This window comes from Phascolarctos cinereus, unplaced genomic scaffold (genome assembly GCF_003287225.1).
Source record: "Phascolarctos cinereus isolate Bilbo 61053 unplaced genomic scaffold, phaCin_HiC Scaffold_1;HRSCAF=81, whole genome shotgun sequence".
Lineage (NCBI taxonomy): Eukaryota > Metazoa > Chordata > Mammalia > Diprotodontia > Phascolarctidae > Phascolarctos > Phascolarctos cinereus.
This window is the reverse complement of record NW_027555514.1, coordinates 112,342,807-112,356,255: the sequence shown is the minus strand read 5'-3', so window position 1 is coordinate 112,356,255 and position 13,449 is coordinate 112,342,807. Positions and strand designations below refer to the sequence as shown.

At 40.4% G+C, this 13,449-nt stretch overlaps 1 pseudogene; it reads left to right on the top strand.

Moving 5' to 3' along the window:
• Nucleotides 1-12,658, top strand: part of LOC110219173 (E3 ubiquitin-protein ligase Mdm2-like) — a 178,282-nt pseudogene extending 165,624 nt beyond the window's left edge.
• Nucleotides 12,659-13,449: the final 791 nt, after the last annotated feature.

Sequence of the window (13,449 nt, the reverse complement as noted above, 5' to 3'; positions counted from 1 at the left end):
ATAGGGAATAATCATAGGTGTTGTTTACTACTTGGCTCCCTAACACTTAATTGCTGTCCACTTATTCCAGCCCCATTTTCTGCACATGAGGATGCTTTTTTTCATATTTGCCCCAAGTCTTGAGTGAGCTTGGGGCATATCCACAGTTCCACGGCTTTCCATAAACTTCTAGCCCCTTTTTTCCTGCCTATCTCAGTCTCAGGCAGTTTATCCAGCCTGTCTAATCTATTAGAACTAATTAAACAGATGGCCACAATTTGCCTTTCTAGATTTGCGGGAGTTGGTGCCGTCATATAAGAAGATTCAAAGGAACAAAATATACAACAAAGCAAATAAAATGATTACTCCAAGGAAGCAGAGCTCTCATAACTAATGAAAGGCCAATAGTGATCTTTGGGAAGAGATTAGGAAACATACCTTTTTCCTCTTATCCAAGAAGTAGGAGTCGGAAGAGGGACAATGAACGTGGAACATTGTGTGTGTTGTCAGACGTGGTCATTGTGCTTCGTAGCTTTTGTGTGGCTGTTTGTCTTTGTTACAAGGTGGTGGTGGGCAGGAACAAGAAATTATTAAGGGTCCACTATGTGCAGTTATGTAGCATAGTTGAAAGTGCAGGGCCTGGGGTCAGGAAGGCCTGATTTCAAATTTAGACTCGAACATTTACTAGCTGTATGAACCTGGGCAAGTGATTTAACCCAGTTTGTTCATCTGTAAGATGATCTGGAAAAGGAAATGCAAAATCACTCCAGAATCTTCACCAAGAAAACCTTTCACAAGTGGGGTCACAAAGTGTCCAAAGTGACTGAAAAAATGACTGACCAGTGCCAGACACTGTTAAGTGTGTTACTTCAAGTATTACTTCATTCAATCCTTACAACAAACCTGAGAGGTAGACGCTATTATTACCCAGTTTTATAGTTGAGGAAACTGAGGCAGTCAGTTTTAGTGACTTGTCCAGGTTCACACAGATGGTAAGTGTCTGAGGTCGTATTTGAACTCTGGTCTTCTTGAATCTAGGCTAGGTACCCACTACTCTATCTAACTGCCTCGAGGCAGTTCTTATTATTTGATGGGGAGGAAGGAAGTATTGCCAGAAATGATTCTGATGTAAAATCACAAAGCGTTAATACAATTTCTTTTCTTTTTTTTCTTTCTTTCTTTTTTTTTTTTGTGAGGCAATTGGGGTTAAGAGACTTGCCTAGGATCACACAGCTAGTATCAAATGTCTGAGGTCACATTTGAACTCAGGTCCTCCTGAATCCAGGGCCGGCCCTCTGTCCACTGCACTGCCTACCTGCTCCTCAGTGAACTATCTTTGTCCTTAACCAGCATATCACGTTTCTGCCTATCTTGAACCTTGCCCTTTTGCCTTTGACCACCCTTGACATTGTGATCTGTCCTGATTTATATATGGCCTGCTCTTACTTAAACCTTAGTAGCACCTACTTGTCCTGACCCCTGCACAGGTGAATTTCCCAATGGCTTAGCCCTTCTGCCTGTCCCAGCTGCACCCAGGACCAGCAGCTTGTTGCCCTGACTGAGTTCCTGACACCAACGTCTTCCCTGCCATGCAACAGAAGTGGAGAGAATTATTCTGGCCCTGCTTACAGTTTCTCTACATTTGGGATCATGGTTTTCCCCGATCAGATTTCTCTGCCAGTATGTTTCTTCATCGTTAAGAGGATTGGGATAGTACTTGGATCTGTGAAGGAGATTTCTAGGTGAGGAAATGTAGTTTGCTAACAGATTAGTGTCTTAGAGCAGAGTTTCTTAACCTGGGTTCTGTTTGTTCTCTCTCTCTCTCTCTCTCTCTCTCTCTCTCTCTCTCTCTCTCTCTCTCTCTCTCTCTGTATATGTGTGTATATACACACATATATACATATACACACTTTATATATTCAATTGTACTTTTTATATGGGTATGTATTTCAAAATAACTGGTTTCCTTTGTACTCTTATATATTTTATTTTATTCATTTAAAAACATCATTCTGAGAAGGGGTCCATAGACTTCCCCAGATTGCCAAAGGGGGCCACAAATACCAAAAAGGTGAAGACCTTTTGCCCTAGAGCATTGCCTCAAACCCTGAGAGTTTATGTGATTTACCTAAGGTCACACAGGCCATATGTGTATGAGATTGGATTTGAACCAGGGTCACCCTGGTCTTGTGGATAGCTCTTTCTGCACTAAGCCAAGCTGCCTCTCCTCTTAATAATCTCTGCCTGATTTTATTTTATTTTCGCAGGATCATAGATTGTGAGCTGAAAAGAGACTTGAGAGGCTATGTAGCCCAAACTCATTTTACAGATGAGGAAACAGAAGCATAGAGAGGCTAATTTAACTATCCAGGTTCACACAGATAGTAAGTAGAGGAGGTGAGACTTGAACCCATATCTTTCTGACTCCAAGTCCAGTACTCCATCCACATAGCCCACCATGTTGCCTTTTATTTTGTCGAGGGGCCCCAGTCCTCCTCCCTTTATTAGTACATAAAACAGACCATCTAGGCTGGAAAGTTTCTTAAATATAATCTCATCTAATCCCACCCCTCTCCCATTTTTAAATAAGGAAACTGAGGCCTCAAGAGTAGAAGTGCATCTGCATAAAATTACTTCCTTTACCTGCAAATTTTGCAATTTGCTTCTAAAATAATTCTTTTTTAGGAAACTATTTTTAAAGGTTGTGAATCTTGCCATAAGTAATTTTAAAACATCATTTGAACAGTGTTTGAGTGTGTATCTTTGTTCCGTTCACCTCATTCTCATTATGTCTTTAATACTGGATACAAACTTTTTTTTTTTGCTTCCTCTGATGTTACAGGAAATGAATTCTTATTGTCAGCCTTGGTGTATCCTAGGTTATACAGTTCCCTCTCTCCTCTTCCTCCCCACTTTAGGCTAGACTAAAGACTCTTCAGTTTGAAAGGTCTGCAGTGTTCATAGTTTTTGACAAAGAAAAAAAAATCGTGCCATCTTGTCTTTGCTCTACATTTTAACTGTTCTGTCAAACATTGAGAGTCCAGCTCATATGCACTCACATTTTGCAAAATTAAGCATTATTGACCCAGGTTTGCAACCTTGAAGTTATCATCAACTCTCCATCTTCTCCACACTCTGCTCCCTTATGCAATCAGCTGATAAGCACTGTAGATTCTGTGCCCATCCCTCTCATCCATCCCCTTCTCTCTATCTATCTGGTGATCACCCTGGCTTAGTCCTGCCTGGACTCTTGAAGACTCAGGGATGCTCCTTTCCTGATACTCTGAATTTTTAGGGATCCCTACACAAAAATTATTTTGTATTTATATGTAGAGTAGGCATGGTCATAAACTAACCCATGGCCAGTGTAGGTTGTAAGAATGGCATCTAATATAATATTTCTACCTCTTTTCTCTCTTCCTTTGGACTGCCTTGCTTACCCAACTTTTCCTTATACCAGATATGGGGGTTTCCTTAGAGTGAGGTCACTACCACGACCACATAATTTATACTCTTTCTTAGGGTATTAGAAGTAGCCCTAGAATGGGGCTGTCTACAAATTACTATTGTAACTCCTGATCCCCCATTAGTGTGCTTTTCTTTTACACAAAATTAATCACAGTGACACTCTGAACTCTGAATCATTAAACATTTATTAAATGATAAAGCAAAGGTAATAATAATCATACCATTTACTCAATAGAAGGCAAAGGTGGGTATAAGCCTGAGTTTTACCCAATAGAAAGTAAAAGCAAGAAAAATCAAAACATCACAGTCCACCCATACACCTTGGTCACACCCTCCCACCAGTGCATGCAGTGTGTCTGAGAGAGAGTGATGTATGTGTGTCGGGGGTGGGGTCTTGATTCTGAAACATCTTGATGGGCTAATCCCCCAACCACCTAGTAGACCAACATTAGAAAGTCCCTAAGTCCTCTTAAATGAGAAATAAAAGCTAAACAGAGCAAGGACATGGTAAGGCAAACAGTCTCATGCATTGCTGTAACAACTACTTTTTGCCCATGGATAATAGACTTAGCAATTTTGTCTAAAAGCACTTATTTTTCAATTGTAAAAATATTTGTTCACCTCCCCTTGTCTCTTTCCCTTGAATAGAGAAAGTGTTCTTATAATAAATATTGTCATCTGCATTCCAGATCCTCTTCTTTTCTTCCTTTGCTGAATCCTCTCTTTCTCTGCTTCTCTCTGTCCTGTGAAAGGCTTTTCTTGTCTATTCTAAATTGTAATAGAATGCTGCTCATTGGCTGTATACTCTACATTGGCCTAAAAGTTTATAAAAAACCAAATCTGTACCTGAGGAAACTGAAGCTGTTACTCAGTTAGAGCAGTACTCTTTAGCATACTTATAAATTCCTTTGCTTTCATTTTAGCCTCCTATCTTTGAACTATAGACATTCCCCTCCCCCCCAAAAATAATACTCATCTGAGGAAGTAGATAGCTTCAAGGAGTATAACCCCTTGTACCAGAGAAAAATATTGACTTATGGACTCAAAAAGGGAATTCCAGGCCATAAAGCACCAGGAGTTGTAAGTTACCCCTTGGACATGCATCTATCTTACATATGTATCTGACTACCATTGTGAAGTTTGAGCCCACCTTCCTAAGGGTCTGTGTGTCTCTGAGGCTTCGGGGGGTTGGGCTTGTGGTGGTGGTAGTATATTTTGTACCAACTCTTCTTACTCTATCATCTTAGCAAATACATTTGCTAAAAACTAATTGAATCAACTGGCTAACTGTTCATGAGAAGCCATACTTGTGAGGGATCGTGAATGACAATACTAGAAAATCAGTCTTTTAGGGATATTGCAGAACCCTGAGAGTAGTAGCAGTCACCTTCAGAGTTTCCTGTGTGAGGAGTGGGAGTTGGAAAGAGTAGACCCAGAGGTGATGCTAGATATATCAAATTCATATTTACTCATATAATTCATATTTACTTCTTCACGGTAAATGTGAGCTTTCTGAGGTCAGGGGCTATTTGTATCTTTGTATCCCTAGGTCTAACACAATGTCTTATATTCATTAGGCACTTACTAAATGGCTTGCTGTATAACCAAAAAGTTATTGTGGCCTTTGAAAACTTTAAAAGGTTTTCTGTATAGAATGTAAGCTTATTACATTTTCAAGACCTCCTCCTCCACCATCACAATGAAATACAACCCTCATTTTATCATGGGAGTCAATGGAAAAAGAGGATACATTTTATGGAAATTTGCCTTATAGGCAACTTCCTTGAAGCGTGAAGGATACCTGTACAAATATAGAAAGCCATCTTTTTTGTAGTTTGCATTTCAAGACCCCCTTCTGAGGAGACTTTGATAAACCCTTTGACTAAAGAGAATTTGTTGTGGGTAGAAGCATTTTTGCAGCTTGAATCAGAGCTCAGGTTTCCTGGATCATGTTAGATGCTGAAGCCCTTCTTTCTCTGCTGCGTACTTGCCATCCTCTGCTAGTGCTTGCTCTCTGTTTCTGAAGCCCTCGGGCAGCTTTCATCGGACTCCATGGGAGACTAAACACACCTAGTCTCACTCCACAGCTCCTGACACTTTGACTTTCTTTTCCCATTCCCATTTTCCTTACCTAGTAGAAAAAATTGAATTCAACAGAACTAGAGTTTATGTACATATCAGACAATCAATTTGTCCTCATTTGACACTTCATGAATGCAAAACAGTGTTCTACCCCTTCCATTCACAGAATCTCATAATTTGAAGGGAACTAAGAAGTCACTTAGTACAATGGATATCTGACCAAGAGTCCCTTCTACTCCTCATCAATTGACTCTTCTTTTACCTGAATATCTCCTGTGGGGGTGGGAAGAGGCACTCTTTTCTGAGACAGCTCATTCCATTTTTGGACAGCAAAAACTATTGGAATTTTTCCTTATACCAAACCCATATCTCTGCAACACCCTCCCCCCATTACTACTAATTATGCCTTCTGGTACCAATTAGAACAAGCCTAATTCCTCTTCATCTTTGAAATAATTCGAGATTGCAGTCATGTTCTCCCTCAGTCTTCTCTTCTTCAGCCTAAACGTCCCCCGCTCCTTCAACTAATATTCTCTCAAACCCTTGGTTGCTCCATCTAGACTTCCAGCTTGTCTAATTCCTTCCTAAAATGTGGCATGCAGAGTTGGAGACACTGATCCACATGTGGTCCTGTCAGGGCAGAATACAGTTTAACTCTCATGCCCCTCATTCCGAGCCTTAGGTCTCCCAATTCAGCTTAGTAGAGAATTAGCTTTTTTGGATCACCATGGCCCACTCTTGGTTCATATTGAATTTTCAGTCCACTAAAACAAACTCCTGGATATTTTTCATGGGAACCTTTGGCTAATTACATCTCCTCCATCTTATACTTGTGAAGTTGCTTTTTGGAACCCAGACGCAGAAAAATTAATCCCACAAATTCTATTATGTATGTTAAAAAAAATCTCGTCAAAGAATTTTGTCATTGGAACTCTTGTCCACCTTGTTCTCTGTCTATCTGGCAGCTGTTTCTGGGAGTCCAGATGGCTATCCTCATAGTTCATCTATGATCTTGACATTGGAATCAATTGGACATTGGATGTCTGCTCCATTCTTTATTGGCATTGTAAATTTCCTGTGTGACATCAGTTAAACCCATTTAGTGTCTGGTCACCTAAGGAGACTGTGTATTACATAAATGCAAATCTTGTTGCTGTATCTAGGGCAACAAAAGGTAAGCTGAGGATTTGGACTCTTTGACTTTTAGAAGTTAAGGAGTTCTGTGCAGACACATGGGAAGTCATTACTAAGTCCTTTCTATAGATTGCATTTAATTAAGGTTTGACTATTACAGGAATTGCTTTTTTTTTTTCTGGTGCATCCCAGGGAATACAAGTAGGACCAATACGTAGAAGACATGGGGAAGAAGATTTGGGCTCAGTAGAGGGACAGGCCTCCTGATAGAGTTGTCTAATAGTGGAATAGGCTATCTGAAGAGTTAGTATCATCCTCTCTCAGGAGGTCTTCAAACAGAGCCTTCATGATCTAGAAAAGCATGTCCCCTGAAAGCCCTTCTTCCTCTGGGATTCTATGATTCTATAATTTCATCTCTCTGGATCTCAGTTTCCTCATCTAAAAAGTGAGAGAGTTGCGTTAAAAATTTTCCAAACTTCCCTTCAGCTCTAAGAGTCTAAAGGGCTGGGAAAATGTCACTTGGAGGTGGGGGGAAGCATGACAGAGAACCCCATCTCATTGAATGGGGTTGGTCAGTTTACCGAAGCTTGACCAGAGGCTGTCAAGGCCCTCTCTTTGCTTAGGAGTGCAGCAAAAGAGAATGCTAGGCAATTAAAATTGAAGCTGACATTTCAGGTGGCAGGCTGTTGCATTCATTATCAGAGCTCCTGATTAATAATGTCTACTCAGATGACTTTCCACATTTCCCTTCTGCTGCACTCCCCTCACTTTTAAGGTTGACATTGGGCAATGTCTGGCCCATCTCCTCTTGGCATTGTAAATTGCCTCTATGACATCAGTCACTGACTTACTTCCTGGCTTATTTCTTCATTTGGCACTTCTCTCTTAAGGAGACTGTGGAATGTGTCAATAGAAATCTTGCTGAAGTAGTTAGAGTAAATAAGGACAAGGTCATTCTTTTCTTCCATCACAGCTGGAACTTATTAGGGTATAGCATGACCAGTTCTCCAAGGGAGGTGGTGAATGGTTCTGACAGGCAATTGGGGTGGGGACCAATATACTTCTTGGAGTCAATAAAAAGGGGAGATTCTGGAAGCGAGCCACTGGGCGAGCCAAAGTCCCAGGCAGGCAATACTGTGCTACCTCCTCGAAACTTCCTGGGAAATGTTCATGGTCCTTAGGTGTGGGGCAGAACATCCAGAAGACAGAGGATGAGCATAGAATGACAGAATAATAGAATGTAAAACCTGGAGGGGACCTTCAAGGTTATCTAATGGAAAGCCTCAATCTTACAGATGAGGACAGTCCATTCCCTAAACCAATAATGAAATAATACTTAGAGCGCAATGTACCCTCTTAGATAATGTTGGAATATCCTAGGGGCATAGAATCCTAGACCTGGAAGGAGCCTTTAGAAGTTATGCAGCAGAATATAAGCTTCTTGAGGACAGAGACTCCCTCACTTTTGTCCTTGTAGCTCAGTGCCTGGCACAACGAAAAACACTTAATAAATGCTGATTGAGTTATTGATTGATATGGTCTAACCCGCTGCCTAGTGCCTGAAGCCCTTTACAACATCGCTGACCAGGGACTAAGTTACCATCTGCTTGAGCACCTCCAGTAACAAGGAAAATAATTTCTTGTTCCTCTCCTCCCTTGCCCTTCCCCATCCCAACCACTGTCACTGCTTTCTGGTCATGATGGATTTTTCAGGCCTCATTTAGTGACATAACCATCCCAGTAAAACATACAAATGGCCCAGCCATGGAGCCTAACATGCAGTAAAGGGTTTTTCACCTCATATCATTTTTTATGGGAAGAAATTGGCTTGGTGCTTCCACCTTGAGCCCCCCTCTCCTCAGGCCTCTCCCTTCCCAGGTGGACTCTGGAGGGGGGGAGTGTATTGGCTCTCCTCCTTCATCTGCCTGCCTGTCAGCTCTCTTCCAAGCACCGCTCACTCACCGTGGGGTGGGGGTAGCGGGGAGGGCGGTTCAGCTTTTATTAACTGTCCCGTGTGATATTAATTTCCGACGTGAGCCTCATGCTGCTGTCTCGACTTGAGAGAGAAGGAGGAGGGGAAGAGCAAGACTGCAGGATTCCTGATTAGATTTAGTTAGTTATTTATTTGTCTATTTGTTTTCAGAACTAGCTTCCTTGGCAGTAGTAACCCTTTCTCTCCTGCATTAATGCTGCCCATTCTTTCAAAGGATCCTTCAGTATTAGAATTCTGCTTGGCCTCATAAAGCATAACTGGGCCACTGGGATCACCGGGTAGAAGGTCAGGAAAATGTATTTTAGGTGACTATGAGGAAGAACATCCAGCTGTTCAACAATGGAATAAGCTGCCTCTGGAAGTCATAGGATAATGACTTTAATGTTGGAAGGTACCTCCGAGGTCTCTGAGACTGCAGATGACTGAGGCAGCATGGTACAGTGGAAAGACACTGTCTCTGGGATAATATCTGATCTCTGATGAGTACTGCCTGTAGGATATTGGATAAGTAATTTAACCTCCATGGGCTGTCATTGCCGCATCTCTAAAACAAGACAAACCACCTGGCCTCGGAAGTCCCAGCCAGCTCTGGGTCTACAATCCTGCAGTTCTCTTATGGGTGCTCAAGGGGAGGGTGAATGTCCATGTGTATGGGATGCTGCTGCTGAGGAGATTCATGCTTTAAGTATGGGTTAGAATAAATAACCTGTTGTCCTTTGCTCTCTACGATGCTGTGAGGACGCTCAGGTATGATGGTATCTTGAGATCCCCACTATTGCCTTACTAGCTGTCACCTGGCTATATCTTCATTTCCCAGTCTGTGAAATGCGGACAATTTAACTGGTAAGGAGGATGAGGGAAGTCAGGAAGTCAGGATGACTAGATACTAAAAAGGCCATCACTTCCAAATTGTCCAAACCCTACACTTGGTGTGCCCTAGTTCTGTCCCACCTCCTCCGTCCTAAGCTTATTGCTATCAAACTTCTAGGGGCAAAAAGCATCCTAATTTCACTGGTCCCACTTCCTTGCCTCCCCCTCACTGCTGAACTCCCTGCAATCTGGCTTCTGTTTCTACAACTGTTTTGAAACTGTTGCCTCCACAGTTACTAATGACCACCATGTTGCTAGATCCAATACCCTTTTTTTGTCCTCATTCTCAGTTCCCATGGCATTACGCTGTCGTTATTCTCTTTGCTCCTTTACTGGGTTACCATCTTACTCCTACCTGATAAATGCAGGGGCTCTCCAAGGCTGTTTCCTTATATTTTCCCCTACTCTTTCTCTCTATTCTGTTCCAACTTTTCCCCAGAGCTCCAGTCTTGTATTTCCAAAAGTTGACCAGCTAACTCCACCTGAATGTTTGACTACGTATATCAAATTCAATACCTAAAATGGAGCTCATCAACTTACCTCCAAACCTAGTTCTCCTCAAAATTTCTTAATTTCTATCAATGGCATTACCATCCTCCCAGACATTTAGACTCTAAGTCATTTACTACCATTTAAAGATGATCATTGTGATAAAATTTGGCCCCAGAGAAGAAATGAGGTAATGCACTTCATTCCTTTTGTTCCAGAGGTGAGAGTCTATGGGTATTCAACACTAGATATACTCTCAGACTTGGTTTTTTGTGTTGTTTAGCTTTGTTGAACTTAAATTTTTTTTAAAAAGAATCCTTTGTTAAAAAGGATGGCTTGCTAATTAGGGGAGGGGATATTCACAAAGACATATAAAAACAAAATATAAAAGTAAAAAATTAAAGATGTTCATTGCCATGGATAGTAACTGAAATGACAGATGAAGTTAATTTAGAGGGTGGCTAGTCTTAAAAAAAAACAAAAAAAACCCCCAAACTGTTCATAAAAATAGCCATGTGTGGGAAGATGTCTGAGTATAGCAGACTGAGAAAACTGTTGAACTTGTATACCTGTTATATGTTTCAGGGTCAAACCCTGTAGAATGACCATAGACTGTGGTTCTTTGTTTGCTCTCTTGGACTCTGTTCTTGATCCTGATACTCATTTTCATGAGTTCAAATGTGGCCTCAAGCACTAGCTGTATGACTCTGGGCAAGTCACTTCACCCTGTTTGCCTCAGTTTCCTCACCTATAAAATGACCTGGAGAAGGAATGGCAGGCTACTCCAGTATCTTTACCAAGAAAACCCCAAATGGAAGTCCAAACAAGAGCTCCAGACCACAGGACTGGCCCAGCCCAATGGCTGACTCAGCTTTTCCTCTTTTGGTTGGTCATACTCAGACACTTCAGGAGGCAGCTATACCAGGGAGCAAAGTCCCGACTTGTCTCCTTGCTGCAGGTATTTAAACCTGAGGGTTGTCACCTACCTGCTGTTTTGTTTTGTAGGACCTGTGCCCACATCCTCTCCCCCATCAGATTTAAGAGAGCTATTCCCATCCTTATACAGGCAAATGTGGAATGCTAAATGTCTTCTGATATAGATGGTACCTTAAGCACCTCACAAATTCCAGCTTTGGAACAAGAGGCTCTGGTTAGTCCAAAACTAATACTCTTGAAGTTGTTGAAGTTTGCTGGTGCACAGAAAGACACATTCACAATAATGGAGGTTTTATTTTATCTTGGTCGGTATACTTTATCAAAACAAGTATATGATAAAAAGCAACAGCACATTGTTGTTCAGATGACCTTCTTGGAGATCTGTTTGGGGGTACCAAGCTTCTCTGTGAAAGAACATAGTAGATTATATGCAATGATTTCTAGAAACTTGATATAAATCAATCAACAAACATTTGCTAGTCCAAATGCATCTACAAATGAAACCAGGTGTCAGCTTAAAATTGGAAGCGGTCAAAAGGAGTCTATGCAAGTTTTACAGGAAGAGAAATGATCACCAGATTTGAATTCTAGACCTAGATGGCCTCCAAAGTCCCATCTAGCTCTGGGTCTATGATCTTGCAATTCTGTTATAGGTGGTCAAAAGGAGCGTGAATGTCCATGTGTATGAGATGTTGTAGAGGAGACTCGTGTTTTAGGCACAGATTAGAATAAATAACCTGTTGTCCTCATTTAGGAGAACACATAGTGAAACAGGAGAAAATTGGGATGAGCTGCCTGGAGAAAGACACAAAAATAGCATAAGTCAGATAGTATTTCCCTTACATTTGATGAAAGCTGTTCCCTATGTGTCATAAGCAAGATATGCTATGGACGAAGCAATAGCAGTGACTCAACAGAAATCCCTTCAAGTTGGGATATTGATACTAGTGTATTAAATGAAAATTCAGATGATTCAGTTTCAATCCAATTCAGTGTTGAGTTTGAAGTTGAGTCTATTGATTCAAAAGATTATAGTTACAATGAAGAAGGACAAGAACTAACAGACAAAGATGATGAGATATATCAGGCAGAGGAGAGTGTCACTAACTCATTTGATGAAGACCCTCAAAAAACCTTAGCCGACTATTGGAAGCATACTTCCTGTGATAAAATGAACCCTCTACTTCTACCCCATTGCCACAGATGCTGGGCTTTGCAAGAAAATTTATTTCCTGAGGAGGAAAGTGAAGTGTTGGATAAAGGTAAACTAGAAAGCCCCACACAAGAGGAGGAAGACGGCTTTGACATTCCAGATTGTAAAATAAAAAAAAAAGTGAATGACTCGCAAGAGTCACATATTGAGGAAAGTGATGAAAAAATAGTTCAGACATCAGACTCCCAAGAAAGTGAAGATCATTCCTAGCCATTGACATCTAAAAGTATCATCTGTAGTAGCCAGGAAGATACCAGAGAATTTGAGAGAGAACTGCAAGACAAAGAAAAAAATGTGGAATCTATTCTTCCCCCAGCACAGTAGAGCCCTGTGTCATGTATCAGAGCTGACCTAAAAATGGTTACATTGTCCATGGAAGGATAGGACATCTTATGGCATATTTTACAAGGGCTTAGAAGCTGAAAAAGAGAAATAAGACTTGTCCAGTGTACAGGCAGCCAATTCAAATGATTGTGTTAACTTATTTTCTCTAAATGTGATATGCTAAAAGTGGAACCGTGGAAACCTATGTATGAAATGCTTAAGGATGTTCACACGTGGCTTTGTTAAATTTATTTAAAATTTTGTTTTTGTTCATTTTTTTCTGAGAAAATGAATTTTTAATCCATTTTAGTCATCTCTAGTGCAATTTGCTTTTTGGAAATAATTTTTTTTATTCTCTTCCTTTAGAAAAAAACAACATTTTGGTTGCTATTTTTCCATTACTTTTATTAGTTTTCATTTGTATTACTTATAGAAGCAGCAGAATATAGTGGATAGAGTGCTAGTCTGGAAAGATCTAGGTTCAGATATCACATTGGACACTTAAAACTTATTTGACTCAGGATGAATCATTCAATTTCTTTGTGCCTTAGTCAATTCCTAAGACTTATCTGCTAAGTCAGATAATTTGGGAATAAGTCATAGACACTTGTATTGGGTATGTTGAAACTATAGATTCTTTATTGTTTGTATCCATTAAGAAGTACTAGCTATTTTGAAGACTATTTCTATTTGTTAAACAGTTGCTGTCTTCTCTGGTTGGGGCATGTCAGATTTTTTTTTTCAGAAAAATTTGTGTCAATAGTAAATTTGATAAATATTATTTAAGTTTAATACTATTGGTAAAAGGTGGGGATGCTTCATGAAAATGCTTATTTTTGAGTTGCAAATAAGATACTCTTCAGGTTTCTGATTTTTTTGAAGCTTTATCTGTTCTTAATTCCAAGAATCATTGAAAATACCTGCTAGAAAAAAAAACCTGATTCTTTCATTTGTTACTTAG